Source organism: Trachurus japonicus, chromosome 22 (assembly GCF_045865225.1).
Source record: "Trachurus japonicus isolate A0001 chromosome 22, Traja_1.0".
Taxonomy (NCBI): Eukaryota; Metazoa; Chordata; class Actinopteri; order Carangiformes; family Carangidae; genus Trachurus; species Trachurus japonicus.
This window is the reverse complement of record NC_140928.1, coordinates 6,953,149-6,967,673: the sequence shown is the minus strand read 5'-3', so window position 1 is coordinate 6,967,673 and position 14,525 is coordinate 6,953,149. Positions and strand designations below refer to the sequence as shown.

At 42.2% G+C, this 14,525-nt stretch overlaps 1 protein-coding gene across 4 annotated transcripts in view; it reads left to right on the top strand.

Moving 5' to 3' along the window:
* The first annotated feature begins 1,088 nt into the window (after positions 1-1,088).
* Positions 1,089-14,525, top strand: part of numb (NUMB endocytic adaptor protein) — a 65,333-nt gene continuing 51,896 nt past the window's right edge. For 3 of the 4 annotated variants that reach the window (XM_085768332.1, XM_085768334.1, XM_085768330.1), the window contains exons 1-2: positions 1,089-1,238; positions 1,269-1,303. The gene's annotated coding sequence lies outside the window, so the exon portion shown is untranslated. Of the gene's footprint in view, positions 1,304-14,525 lie in introns of all 4 variants that reach the window. The other variant, XM_085768331.1, reaches the window with a different exon arrangement.

The window sequence follows — 14,525 nt, the reverse complement described above, 5'->3', positions numbered from 1 at the left end:
ATTTTCTTATGCTGTCTATAGTCAAAACGATTAATCCAGAAAATGGATCACCTGATTTGACCTAATCAATAATGAAATCTATCTCTCGCAGCATGGCAGCCCATAGTCGCATGCAGACACAGCACAGTGTGGTAGGTATAGCAGCATGGTCAGTCACTCCCTTGCAGTGATAAATAAATCCCACAGAGAGCTTTTAACCCTTTGCTGCACAGGAAGATTTATACATATATATATATTAAATAGCAACAGAAAAATACATACTCTCAATGAAGATAATAATACAGGCAGTGGTGTATTCTATGTGATACTCAGGTATCACTGAAAATGCATTATTATTTCAGTGTACCCAACAAGTCTATCTGATACAAGTATGAACAGTGTTCCCACCTAAGAAGCGGTAAAGGCCTACCCACCAAATTAGGCTGAATACAGGTGAAAAATTTAGTGCAGTAAAAGTGCAAAAATATCGAGGGGATTCATGAATGAAAACAAAACAAAACCAAAACAACACCAAAACTGTTGAACTGAAAGACTCAACAGATCATTTATCCCCAGGGCAATCAGGCTACAACTCACAGGTAGTTGCAGGCTATATATTGTATGCACTTTGTTTTTATACACTCCTTAGAACCAGCAAGCATTTTTAGGTAGCTTAGGCCTATTTTTAGGTATAGTAGGCTACTGTCTGTCTGTTTTGTCTTATTATTATTATTCTGTCTATTTATTGTTTATTGTGTGTTGTTTAGAATGAATGCATACATAATAGCCTACTGTATATTCAATTCAATTCAATTCAATTCAATTCAATTCAATTCAATTCAATTCAATTCAATACAGCAGTAACATATAAGGTGCAAAGGATACACTCTTATGACATATCAGGCATTTTAATTTTTATCTATCTATCTATCTATCTATCTATCTATCTATCTATCTATCTATCTATCTATCTATCTATCTATCTATCTATCTATCTATCTATCTATCTATCTATCTATCTATCTATCTATCTATCTATCTATCTATCTATCTATCACCACGGGGATCTGCTCTCGACCAATCAGCTGCGGCGGAGGCGGTCCGTTGCTAAGGAGGAAGTTTGGTTGAGTCTCCGCGTAGCAGCCATTCAGCGGCGGTGGCTGAAGCGATTGGACTGCGAGCGGTCTCTCCCTGCACTTTCTGTGGAATTTGAATTATTTCGGCACAGCACGGCACGGCACGGTTCGTTTTCGTGAATCGTGACACTAAACAGGTGACGACGGCAGCAGCAGGGGCGTCTTCTGGGTCGCAGAAGTGATCACAGGTACGTTGGAGAAAAGACGACTAACGGCTGCTTTTCCCTCTTGAAATTAGCCGGTCGAGGCTAACGTTAAAGCAGCAGCAGCAGCAGCAGCAGCAGCAGCACTAGCTTGTGTGTGTGTGTATGTGTGTGAGTGCCTGAGTGTGTTTTTTTTTCGGATGCGGCACACGCAGCTATGTTAGCCGCCTAGCTGGCTTGCTAACCCGACCATATATCCCCAAAACGAGGCCATATGGAAGTTGTGGAGCTCGGGTATTTTAGGATACACAACACGGTTTTGGGTTCTGAATTAGCGCACGACGAGCTACGGTGATTTTTTTTATAGTTAGCTCGCTGACGTCAGTTAAGAAGCTAACAACGACTCTCAACTTACCTGGTTAGGTTAACTTTAAAGGGGATGAACATTACTCAGCAAAAATATAACAACAGTGAATCCAACTTTAGATTACAGTCATGGGCTATCTTCATTTATCGTCTTATTTCGTGACTGTCAGACGTTTAATGACGTTATAAATGCAGGTTGATGCTAACAGTCAATATTCATTTGCAGTTTAGTGACATGGCAAGTTTGTAAAAAAAAAAAAAAAGAGAGAGAGAAACAAAATGTGTCATGCAAAGATTGAGATTGTTTTTTTTTTTGTAACAGACAGCTCATACATTCAGCATTCAGCCATCAGACAGGTTCACTGCCCTGAAGATATATTATGACTCACTCGTAATAGTCTTAACCCTGTGAATTTTTGTGAGGTGTCATAATGTGCCCTAGATTTCCGAACATGGCAGTGATATCATTGTTAGACCTTTTTTTTTTTTTTTAAGCTTTTGTGCCAGTTTTACCCACTTAGTTTACAACCACAGAGCAGCATCATAAGATTTCCATCCTGCCCTGCCATCCCCTGCCCAGATAAACATCAGTGGTCAGATTATACCCTTCACATGCATTGCAGACTTTTACAAAGATAGCTCCATGATAGATGTGTGTGTGTTTGTGTGATGTATGACTGCCAAAGTAGCATCCTGTTCATTGGACAGCACAGCCAGTCATACTCTGGTGCCCTCATTAGTCATAATTACTGTTTTGTTGATGAGATTTATGGCTTGAATTGATTCAAAGATACAAGCATGCGTCTTGTTTGTAGTGGAGATATCATCAAATTCATTGTCAAAGTGAAAACTGGCAATTTAGTCCTTCTAAAACCGATTATGTTATGTGTTATTTATGATATTAACTAATAAATAGCCAGAAAATTGTATACAATTCCAATTATACTGTCTCACAGGCCAATATTATGTGTTCTTGCTGCTTATTATATCCAACCAACAGCCTGTAAACCATGAATATTCAATTTACCACCACATATGATAAAGAAATACATCAAATCCACACATTTGAAACCGCTGTACAACACAATAGTAATTCATCTCATTGATTAGATGAGCAGGCATATTTAGCTATAACATCGCACTCTTTTCAGTGTATTAGGGATTTGTAACCATCTGGAAAAGGTGTATGTCGTTTAGAAATGAATTTGATGGTTTTTCCCCGGTACAAGAGGAGAGAGGAGTGATTTGGGAGTAGCTTTTTTCTTTTTCTTTTTCCAAAAGATTTTGAAAGTAACTAATGGTTTAGCTCATCTCGCAGCATGAGGGAAGAAGGATTGGCTATCTGCCACCAAACCCACTGGGCAAGTCTGTCAGCTGTTTGACAGAGACAGAGAGAGAAAGAGAGAGAGGGGGAGAGCGAGAGAGCAAGTCTCTGTCCAAAGCTTTGTGATTCACTCTGTGGGAGAAACTAGCGTTGACTCTCAGCAGTTCGCTCGCCCTGTTCTCAAAGGAGAGGCCCTGTTTCTTGGCACCAAGCTGTACATGTGAATGCTGAGTAGTGATGCAACACCGGGAAGATAAACCTGCTGTGCGATGACGATGCAATCAAAGGGCTTCACTTTTGTTCCCCCCTGATAGCGACGGCGAGAGATAGGCGAGCGCCTTTGCTGCTGATGGTGAAAGCAGAGTTGAGTGTCGGTGTCTGCTCAGCTTTCAGTGCAGTGGTAACTGAATCGATAGGAGATGACAGGAATGGGAGATATGCCTCTGTGTTTCTGTTCTTCTCCTTCTTCTTTTTCTTTTTTTTTTTTCAGCATCAGCCTGTAGTATCGGGGCAGCCTGTGTCTGACCATCTCTTGAATTGCTCACCTGTCCTGTTTATTTGTCATGCTAATCCTCATTTTTGGCTGCAGATTAGATGCGGGCCATTGAATTGAATGCACCGGTGCACCGTGTCATCTACAACCTGTGCTTTTTGTCAGCATCACACACTTTCCTAGAAAGTGCAGGCAGGCACATCAAACTGGTCTGGATCTGTTTACGTATGCAGTGAGATACCTGGAAATTCATGTTTGCTATACAGGTTCAAAAAGTGAAACTAATACATTATATATAGATCCATTACACACAGCATGAAACGTCTCATGTCTTACTTGTTTACAATTTATGGCTTACATTTAATGATGAACTAAAATTCAGTATCTCAAAAAATGTGAATATTACAAAAAACTATTTAAAAAAAGCATTTTTAATAAGGAAATGTTGGCCTTCTTAAAAGTATGTCCATCTATATGCACTCAATACTTGGTTAGGGCGCTATTTGACTTCTAATTTATTGAGATGCACATGTATATCGATAAATGCAAGAGAGAATATAATCAGAATTTATTTTTGATGGCATGAATTTAATTGACAAAGTAACAGAAAACTAGAGTGGGATTTGTTCTGACACCCTCCTTTGCCAGAGAACGAAGCTTGTGGGATGGTCGGTTAGCAAAACGCTTCACTAAAAGAGATGTTTTACCAACAATCATTTATAATCGGTAAGAACGAAACAAGGAGAATTTTGTGCAAAAATGCATCTTTTCTTGCTTCAGTAAAATGCAGAGAAAATTACTTGTGAAATGATTTGAGGAGAAAAAAGTCGTGAGCATCATGAACATCCGGTCCATGTGGGAGATCCACACTCTGAGCTGATTGGGACGGGATCCAGCAGAGACACTCTGAGAAGATTCAACGACGAGGGGAGATTTTACAATCAGGATCTCAAATGTGCAAGCTGACCCCGTTTCAATATAAGTAGCCTAAAATAGGTTCAGTGGAACTGCAGAGTTGGTTTGAGCTTGTCCCTTTGATGTGTTTGTTGGTAAGCTGTGTAAGAGCGATATCCACTGTCACAGAAAATTGTTGTTGGCCATGACTTTGCTCCAGAAAATGGTACATTTGGAAGATATGCTCCTCCGAATGATTGTAAACAACCCAGAGTTTACAAAAGTTCAAGACTAAACACAGCATCTTTGGCTGTGGAAGCCTGCATGCATGAATGCACCACTGAGATTAAGTTAGAGGACCAGACAAAATGTAAATTTCATTGTTCTGACTGCTTTTGGTTTTTGCACAGTGTTTGGTTTGCACAACAAATTCCCCCACAATCAACACAGAAACAGATCTCAGTCATTTGTCTGCTCACTTTTGTAATCAACCAGTCAAACAACTCCTGGCAGTAAAAAACCGTAGCAGCTGTTAAACATCTATTTTATCTTTTTTCCTCCTCACACATGACACATTACAGACAGTCATTACATGACTTCACAATCTTCGTCTGACGTATTTTTATTGCACTGACAAGACAAGATACATGTTTCTCCAGCATTATCTAATACCAGGTTGTTATCAGTCTATTTATCATATAAAGGAAACAGAGTTTTACTTTGACATGAGTCATGCCTCTTAGTCAGTACGTTTACATGCACAACAGCTTGATTTGAGCGTCTCATCCAGTCTTGCAGTCTTGTCCCTGACGCCTCCTCAACATAGGTGGCGATGTGTGTCGTTTCGATCGACTTCTGTCAAAGAGTAAAACAACGCGAAGGGTGTTTTCGCTCAGCTGTGGTATAATGAGCGTATACCACGGCCTGTCGTGATGTACTGCTAATATAAATAACTTTGAGTTCTCAACTTTGGTTCCCGACCGTCGGTGCAGACGCCGCTTTTTTTAAAAATTATCTTTGCCGAGTTGACCTTTGTGCAACACTTTGTGTCATCTTTACTGTTGTGAATATGCGCACATGCATTGTCCAGTTTCAGTCCTTCTAAACATGGGTGGCAATATGCTTCGTTTCAGCCAGTTAATAGGGACCACTTTCCGGTCGACTTTTCTGTCAGAGTAAAAGAATGGAAATAAACTTAAACTTCTCAACTTCGGTTCCCAATTGGATGCGCCGGTCTGGGCCAGGATCTAGGCTATAGCCTATACAAACGACTGAGGTCGGGTCGGTCCACGGGCCATCTTCTCGCTGGTTGCACTGTATGAGATGCACTCTATCGGTGCTGATGCCGCTTTCCCAGGTTTGGGTCGGCTTCTGTGCTACACTTTGTATCATCTTTACTGTTGTGAATATGCAACATACATTGTTCAGTTTCAGTCCGATTAAGGAGAATACATGCAGAAGAAAGTTGATTTCCCATTGCTTTATCTCGGCGTCTCAGTCAGATTTGGAGAAGTCCGTTATTAGTCTGACTAACGCGTTCACATGCACTTCAGTTGTCCAGTTATAGTCGTTTTTTTCAACTGTCATGTGAAGGTACTGAGTGAGGAATGGTTTTATTACTCCCCCTCTTTTATACAATCTGCTGTATTTGGCTGCATCAGCACTTTATTAAAAAATGGAAAACAACAGTGAGAGTGGTGGGTGTTGCATCGCTGCTACACTGCTGCTGCTTTGAACGCACTTCTTCTTTGACTGTCCCCGTTTGGGACAATATCTTTAGCTCTTAATTAGGTCCAAGGGGCATTGAGCTCCTCATTTTGCCCTGGCTGTGTAAACTGTGGATTAGACCTGGGAGGGCTGAAGGAGGAGGAGGGGGTGCGTCACTGTATGCAAGGAGTTGCCTTTCAGGTTTGTGTCTGTATCACTCCTCCCTGGGTGTAGTGTGGGGCTCAGGGACTCCTTTTGTCTCACTCTGCCTCCTATATAGAGTGATACTTGAGCCTCCCGGGCTGGAAAAGCTCATGGTTTATTCAGCCCTCTGATCTCTGCTTTAATTACGACTGACCCAGGATGGAGGGGCCGGTGGCGGTGGCGGTGGTGGTGTATCTCACCGGGGTGGGAACTTTGTACCAGCTACTGGTACCAGTCGGAGCACTAGATGTGTAAACCCTTTTTTTGGCGGAGGTGTGTTTTTGTTTTACCTCACGAAAACGCACTTATTTACAAAACAAAACACACTAATCTAATTTTTTTTTCTACTAATCTTTTTTTCCCCCACAATATCTTTTTATTTGAGTTTTAAGCAGCAAAAAGCAATACAGTCTTTGACATTCGTGCAACATGCCGTAACATAGTGTACGTATATTAGCTTATAATGGAGTCCAATCAAATGATACAATGAAAAACTACAGGTATCTGAAAGAAAAACATAAAAGAAAAAGGACAATAATAAAAATAGAAATTAAAGATATTGCGATTGCATCTTTTGGATGTAAGAGACATAGAAGTTTCCTACACCTCCTTGTTCCTCTTTCCTCAGTTGCACTGGTCCTTTTTTTTTTTGATTTTTAGTCTAAGTACATACGTTCAAGATTGGCTAGCGTGTCAGCTTAAAAAGAAAGGAAGGAAGATAAACCAAAACAGCTTCCAAGATGAACAAAACAATAAACATATGGGATATAATATTTTCTGTCTCAGGGGCCGTTTACACGAAGACGCTTGCGAGTAAAGACGATAAAATATTTTATCGGAAGTGCCTTTCGTTTATATGGTGACGGCGTTTTGGGGGCTTGAAGACGCAAAAATCTCAAACCACCCCTGAAAGTGGAAAAGTTGAATACGCTCCAGCGCAGCGTCTCCGCCTAAACAGGCCAAGACGCAAAACTGGCTCAGATCTGCTGTTCTGCTCACGTCAAGTCGGCGTGTTGACGTCACGATACAAACAAACATGTCGGATTACATCCACCCTTCAGACCTGCAGGCTACTTTGGCCGCAATAACTACAATTATACAACAGTTAGTTCCGACAGGTCCCAACCGAGCAATTTGATTGGACAAGAGACGTTCCATGAGTGCTGATATACAGTATAACAGCACTGCAACCTTTTACGGTCGTTATCACTCCGCTGTTCAGCAGTGGACAGAAGCTAAGCTATAATGGAGCTAAGTCAGAGCCAGGCTCCCCATACAGGAGCTGCCCCATCTCTCTGCTGCTACTACAGTTAGAAACGGACCTGAACATTAAAACCTGGACCTGACCTGGTCCGTCTAATTGGAGATAAATCTCTACTAAACCCGGCTGGAAAAAAATCACCGCGGGGCAACTACGTTTTGACGGCGATGTGTTTTGATATTAGCTTTAGCTGTTGTTAGCCACGTAGCTCAGCTACTTAGCTTCAACTGTGTTTATAATGATTACATAGCAGATAAACAAATGTAATACGGTATCGATAACGTCTCTGTCTGTCTTCACGCTGGTCCTGTTGCTCCGGTGCTGATCAGACACGGGCTCAGAACCAGAACCAGCACTGAAGCAGCTCGGTGGAAAAGCTTGTAGCTAGTAGCAAGCTAGTATGAAATGTTTATGTGTTGCCTGGCAACAGCCTTGTCTCCCTTCCAGTTGCGGAACTATTTCTGTTGGCGGAGCCAAATAAATGATTGAATAAACAAACAAATCATAATCTCTTGTAGTTTATTACTGTTCTAAAATGCGCACGTAGCACTGTTGTATAAAAGCAATATCACACTGAAGGTCGTGCTGTTGTTAGCTGTAGCCATGTTTTCCTTTTCTGATTTCCCGGCACAGTGACGAAAAGAAGGAAGGTTCTACGCATGCGCTTACGCATTGCGGCGTTTGTGACAGCACCACCTAGTGGTCTGGCGTGCATTAGCAATGGATTTGTACACACTTTTGCGTCTCCGTATGCACACAGATTTCCTCCCGAGAACGCTCGTGTAGACGCGAAATAAAAAGTGAAGACGCGACGCCACTTTTGCGTCTTCTGTTCACACCGTCTTCGTGTAAACCTAGCCTCAGTGTCCAGGCTTCAATGAATCTATCCAGGACATATACCGTCAGATCTCCTCTGTAAAAAACCAACACAACATATCATCTGGTGATATATTTCCCACTGGTATTTGACCGTGGAGTTGCTATAGGTGTGTCGTCTTCACCACAGGTTTGACCCTGTATGACAACATCTTAATAACCTTTTGTTAAACATTTATAACCAGTGTGTAGACGGCCTGAGCTGCAGGGTTGGTATTTAGCTTTGTTAAACCACCTTTTGCACATTCCACTTCTCATTTCCACTGGTTGTAAACATCTCACTGTTTGGTTGCTGTAATAACTCCCTGTCTCAAACCTGAGTGACGCATGTGTGTGTGTGTGTGTGTTTATCTAATGACTCCCTGTCCATCGCATAGTGACAGTGACACCATTCCCCTCACGTGTTGTGCACATTTTTCCATTTGCATGATTACAGTGACAGACTGTCTGCATGTCCACGTAGTTCAGTCTGATCTGTAGTGTTGTAACCTGGTCCTCCTTGGCCCCGCCTATTATATCATCGTCATCCTGGACGCATATTAACGTTGCCGTGACACCAGTTTCCTGGTAACCACTACAGAGGTTGCTGGGTGATGATGGAGCGATATGACCCAGCGAAAAAATGTTCAGAGGTAGCTCCCCCATTTAAAAAAAAACATTACAAAAAACTGCTTTGGTTGCAAAGTGTGAAAATGTTCACTAAGGATTTCAACGTGCATATATTAATAAAAGCACACGAAGAACAAAAGACAAACACCACAGTGTGTGTACCAGAACATGCAGATATTAATTAGGAGAAGCATTTCAAGATCAGCCTCAGGCAGTATGTGCTTTTATTAACATAGGGACATGAGATAATTACTTCAGCTTTTTCGTCTCCGCTGTTTTTTTTTCTTTTTGGAAACCCTGTCTTGTCTCACTGCATCTGATATCAAGTCGTTAAAGCCGCCGTCCCACCAGTGATGTTGGATATAGTAGCTAAACAAAGTGCCGTGGTCCCATTTATTTAGTTCTTCTTCCCACTTGTGCAGATTTTGTGCTACAGCATCAAACGTCTTGTAGTTTTAATCATGTTTTGTGCTGAATCTTAATACGTCTGCTTGTTTCTGCAGCAGCTCAAGTCTGCACTGAATGACTGGTCAGTTTTTATTTGGCTGTGTTTACATATTCTTTGATAAGCCATGTCTGACATAGATCATCCATTTTGATAAATAATGTATCAAACGAAGAACAGCTTTGGTAACAACAAGACCAAGTTTTTCATTTCAAATTGGCCCGAGTCGTAGAGAAGATGTCATTGGTATTTGTCTGTAATCAAAAAGGAAGAGCAGCATGTCTCATCTCTCCGGTGCCGTCGCTGCTCTGAGATCAGACTCTACTGCTGACTCGAAGGAAGCTCCCTTGGCCCGTACGGGTTTCCTTGGACGGCACTGGCTGTTGTGTAACTGCAGTGTGCCTGATCCAAAGTCCACTGGCTACTGTGTTTCTGTTTGATAGCTGTATGCTATGAGTAGGCAGAAAAAATACAAAAAAAAACACAGCCTGAAGTTTAAGATTCAAGCTCGATGGTGTAATTGAGTTATTTTCTTATTGCAGCAATGACTGAGGAGTCATTGTTGTGGCAGTCTTTTCTTTCTTTGAGCTGTTTTGGGTCAGTGAGTTGTTGACAATGGAGGGAGGAACAGCGCAGCAGCAGCCGCAGCAGCCAGTGTTGTAGCCTGACCTAATCGATGGTGAACGTTCCCCAGCACAAGAAAGATGTCAATTATTAATGAGCCCAATATCATGTTCTGCCTCAGGTGGAGCGGCTAAGTTTTTGTTTATAAATCTTTGCTGCTATCGGCTGCATTTGTGTGTCGGACTCGGACAGACCCCAGACAGAAAAAAAAGAGCAAAGCTTATGTTGGACACAGTGTGATTTACTTTACTTTGTCAGTCCACATTCCTCTGAGATAGTGTAAGTAAGTCAGGAACAGGTATTTGCAGCCTTGTCCCTGAGTATGAACGGGTTATCAGTGTTTCCTGTGTGTTGCATCACCGTGTGCAGCAAGTGCTGCCGTGAGCACTGCAGCTATTTTGTTTACCACAGAATTACAGAGACAGGTGTGCGAGCAGCATGCGCGTGTGAGCAGCATGTGTGAGTGCATTAGCTCTACGTATGTTCGGAGGATCGCAGGGACGAGAGAAAGTGTGTAAAAATAAAAAAATAAAAAATGTGAAACATGTGCAGCAGCAGGTTTCACACACTCCCTGCACCATTGCACCATTCCTCCACCAGCGAGCGGTCTGTGTGGAGAGAGGATGTCTGGCTTGTTGAGAGTGCCACTGTGCTGAGTCGACAGGAGGGGAACAATGGCTCCGCTGTGCTGCTTGTCTGTTTGGCCGCCTTCATGCAGCATTTCAGCAAAGGGGCACCGTCGGCTTTTGGCTCCGCGAGCCTTGTTGACCAGGCCTCTGCCTGCTGGTCACTGACCCGTTGTGCCCACAGTGCCTGCAGCTCGTCAGGTCTCTGAGGGCTACCGATTATCCCACAGTAATTGGTGCCTGGGCTCTGGCTGATCAAAGGTACCCAGCTGATTGTGGAGCTCTGGTAATTTTCCATTCTCTGATGCTCTGCAGTCCTCGCCTTACCCGCCTGTTCGTCTGTCTGTCTGTCTGTCTGTCTGTCTGTCTTCCTGCCTGCCCAGAGCCCGTCTTTGGCCACGGAGGAGGAAAAGGCTCGATGTCTGTCGGCTTTATTATTATTCCTCTTTGTCTCATAAGAGATGACAGGGCTTGTCTGTCCTTTCCTTGGCCTTTCAAAAAAAAGAAAAAAAAAGAAAAAACCACACACACACACACACACACACACACACACACACACACACACACACACACACACACACACACACACACACACATGCATCTTCTTTGTTGACTCAAGTTCATGAATGTGGAAGAACGTGTACAATTGATCTTTAAAATCAATAGATGATGGGTGAGGTCATGAGTTCAGGCCTGGAGCCAGCGTGTCCGACACAGCCGTGCCACTTGGCAGAGACTCCTAGAGCGAGACACCTGAGTCATGTGCCATGCAGGCTTTTTACTTCAGCTGATCCCCGGCTGATTGTACAGATTAGTTTGTTCTCTGCTCCAAGGTGTGCAGGGCCAGTCACATTACCTGGTTTTAGTCCTTATCTGGACAGCAAACCCTCATTCGAACCAGGATTATACTGTTAAAGGTTTTTTGTCCCAGTCCTGAAATATAAAATGGCTTCGTTGCCTGAGTTTCATCTCTGGCAGCAGAGAACGAGCTTGATTTTTCTGGCCGCTTCGTCTTCTCCGTGTGATGGTGAAATCACTTCTTATGTTCATATTGCAGCCTTCTACTTTTGGACTGTTTTACAGAAGAAGGAGTTGTCCAACATTTTTGGAAAAAAGAAGGCGTCTACCATGACTGCTGCTGAATCATTTCTGGCTCTGAAGTGAAAAAAGCTCACCATGGAATAGGTTGTTTGCCACAGAGACCGCTAACTAACGCGGATAATGTCTTTCTCTATGTAGTTACACTCGTAATGACACAATTTGATTCTCACCGACTTTACTGGAGTTCAGAGTCCGGCCTCGTATCGTCACAGGTGCTTTCCATGCCGAGCCTTTTTAGAGAAACTCCTCCAACATGCAGCCATGTCTTGAATTATTTCCCCTGAAACTATAAAAACTGAGGCATGGAAACTTCCCTGTCCTTCTAGTAGAGACAGAGCTCTGTTTACTAATCTAATCTTAACTACACAGCTAACACAATTTCACCCATTAAGGACCCGAGCCAATATTTCTAAGGAACATAGCATGGTCTCAGACGGTTGAAATGCACACACACTGTGTACATATATACGGGTCAGTGACAAATAAAAAATTTAGTTAGATGAATGAAAATAAATAAATAAATACTTGTTTTAGAAATGTACATTTTGTATTCACATTGGTTTTGTGTCATTTCAAATGACTTTTGAACCTTTTTTAAACAAGAGTAAGACTGAAGCCCCTGGAAATGTCAAAAGGTGTTATCACAAAAGAATAATGAATATTAAATATCTTATCCACCGACAGTAGATTTATGTATTCTTCTAAAAGCATTAAATTAAAATACTGTGTTTCTATATTTGGATTTTAATGCATTTTAGCAACACCAGGCAGGACTTATCCTAATAACACCACTTTTTTTTCTGAATAATGTGACAAATTATGTAAGATTTGTCAAATATCATAGTGTTGCATTGAAGAAAAAAAGTGTATTACATCTATTCCACATGAGTCAAGAGTCATGAGTTATTTTCCTGTATATAGTCAGATTTTTATGAATAATATACTGGTTACACCACTTGACATTGGGTTGCATGACGTCACTGACCCATACACACATATATATACATACTATATACACACTCGAAGGTTTAAAGAAGCTGTGTCATTTTCTGAAAAAAAAGAAAAAGAAGTCCTGCTCCACCCCTGCCTGAGCTGCACCGTAAAGTAAATCTGCTGGGTAAACAGCCAGGTAGCAGCAGCAGCACCAGCAGCAGCAGCAGTTTGGCCCTAATCTATTGGCTGTGTAACTTGGTATGCTACAGTCATCCTCGGCTCAACAAACAACACGACCAGAAACACAAAGACGGAAGCTGCAGGTACGTGGAAAGAATTCCTGAAAGTGGCTCAGCAGCTGCACTCGAATACTACAGCTCCTTATACATTCAAGGCTCTCGTGCTTGCTCACAAGACCAGTTTGGTTGGCTGACTCCTGACGTCAACAACACGAACCCACCTTGCATCATGTGGATTCCTATTACGGCTTGACTCAGTTTCCTTATCGTCTTTGAAGCCGAATAAAGAAGAAGCTTATATAGAATCAAATAACAAGTGTTGCAGTGGTAATCAGTTTTTATGCACGTTTTTTCTCCATAATTCGGCGTGTTTTACTCAGTTCACCTGACGGAGAGGCCAGCTGAGGTGAAGAGAAAGGGGTTTGTGCGTGTGTGAGTGTGTTTGTGCATGTTAAGGTGTTTATACTCACTCTGCTGTGTGTCTTGGCCTGGTCAGAGGGGCAGTGTAGCGATTGCATGTCTGTTCACTCAGCAGGAAGTTCCTGTTCCACTCCATCCTCTCATCACTCCTGCTGCTAGACAAATACTGCTACTGACACACACACACACGCGCGCTGTACATGCCAACTGACCAGTAGCACTGTGTTGCCATTTACCCATAGTGTCGTTGGAATGAAAAGCTGTATTATTGACTCAGCAGCCGCAGTGGAGTGGGCTCCTCTCTGCTATATTGATTCTTCTGCGAGTGTTTTTCCATGTGATCTGTTTTCTGTTTCTCTTGCCGTCCTTCTGTCTCATTTCCATCTATTACTCCAGTTTTAGTTTTATTTATTTGCACCATTTAAAAAATCAAGGACTGCTACAAAAAACAGAAATTAAACAAGAATAGTAAGTGTGGGAGAGGTTAAAGAGGAACTATGCAGGATTTGTAGCTGAACTATGCCACATTTTTACCTTAGTTAAATAGCTTTAAACGTATATAGTATATAAACGATTGTAGACGGTCACATGGTTTTCCGTTACGTTTACGTTCTTTGTTACAACTCACCATAATATAATAATAGTCGTAATAATATATCAGTCATCTGGGGGTGATGATCCAGTCTCCTCTGTCATCTCGTTTTGCTGCTGTCGCTGCAGAAATCTCCGCTTCAACAAACATAATAGCTATGTTTGTAATGGAAGCAGGTTTTCAGTGATTTTGTGCCGATCTCAGGATATTCTGCTTTAACCCAGAACGTAGGGAGATTTGAAGTTGGCAGTCGTTGGGTCTCCTGTCGTCTCATTGAGTCTTTCCTGGCGTTGTGTGTTTTTCACTCTTTTACGCTTGTTGACCTTTCTGTCAATTGCACAGCGCTGGGAAGATGCACAAACGAAAGTGGCAAAATTTCCAAAATAAAACGACCAGAAGTATAAATTAGACAAAACAAACGATTTTTTTAATTCTCTCTCTGCGGCCGAGTACCAAATGATCCACGGCCTTGTACCGGTCTTCCATGTGTGTGTCACTTCCTGCGTTCCTTAGCTGAAAACCAACCCTGCAAGATCAGAGCCTCCGACCCGGT